This window comes from Echinops telfairi, unplaced genomic scaffold (assembly GCF_000313985.2).
Source record: "Echinops telfairi isolate 266 unplaced genomic scaffold, ASM31398v2 ScPeMD7_1;HRSCAF=3_0, whole genome shotgun sequence".
NCBI lineage: Eukaryota > Metazoa > Chordata > Mammalia > Afrosoricida > Tenrecidae > Echinops > Echinops telfairi.
The window spans coordinates 23,054,215-23,055,471 of record NW_022103896.1 but is presented as its reverse complement, the minus strand read 5'-3'; positions in this window follow the sequence as shown (position 1 = coordinate 23,055,471).

The following is a 1,257-nucleotide window of genomic DNA, read 5'->3' as shown; positions in this document are numbered from 1 at the left end:
AGATTCTCCTAGGATAGTTGTTGCTCCCCTCAAAGAAGCAGGTGCATTGCTGTGAAGGGAAAGAAATCCTTGTTGCAACTTGTATGCCTGGTTCCCACCAGTGCAGTTTCAATTTTCTTAAACTATCATAATAAGCCCTGGACTGTCCGGTGTCCTTTGAGAAATTCTAGCAAGATTACCCCTTTGCAATTCTCAGAAATCAAAACAAGTAACAAAAATAAAATAACCATAACTTTCTGAGTTGACCTTTCAACCTCAAATTCATCTTGGAGATCTTCCTGTCTTTCCTTGAAATGTTTGGTTCATCTAGATGCTGGTGTTGGTTCATCTAGAAGCTGGTGTTTGGCTCATCTAGAAGCTGGTGTCTTGTTTACAGCGTTCCTGTAAACTTGTTGCCACATTTCATTGATTTGGAAGGTGTCCACTGGAGATTTGTTAAAAATTTTATATGTGCCCTTTCCTGAAAACCATTTTTTTTCCTCACGGCGTAAAAAGTACACATTTTTTGAAGGCACCCTAATGACATGAAGAAAAGCGTATATTGAGAAAACTTCTCTGCAGCCATTTACTAATTGCAGAGACATGTTTAAGCACATTTGAAACACACCTGTGTGGGTATATCAGCTGGAACTCTAGTAGCAATGCTTTTTGTTTTGCCTTGGTAGATGCTACTTGAGGTGGTGAGATTATGTAATTCCATGTAACTGCAGAGCAGGTATGAGGCCAATCAGAGAGGTGAAAATTAAACACAATGTAAATTAGGGACAGGTGTATCTCTCCTTGAATTCATGGTTAGGTAGTTTGAACTTGGATCATGCAGCTATGAGTTGGTTAATAGAGAGAATATGGAGTGAGGATGAGAAAGATATGTGGAGAGTCTGGGGGTAAAAAGCAAACTCTCAAGAGGAACCAGACTTCCACCAAGTGCTCCAAGATGTGAATGCAACAGGCCAGCATGGAGTAGGGAACCAATGGAGAGACCAGAGGGGCCGGCTCCAATCCCAACTACATGGACACCTGCCCCTCCCACAAGAAGAATTTATTTCAGAGGACTACACTGAATCTGCAGCTCCAGGAGAGGGGCATGTCTGATCAGAGCACACGGGAGCAAATGAAAGGGAAGGAAGAGAGAGTGGAGCACATCCTAGCCCACCAAGCCTTGAGTACAATATTATTCCCACTCAGAGCAGTCAATCCACAGAGAAGACCATATGGTCAGCCCCACTATGAGACATGACATCCCTTACTGACCCATAG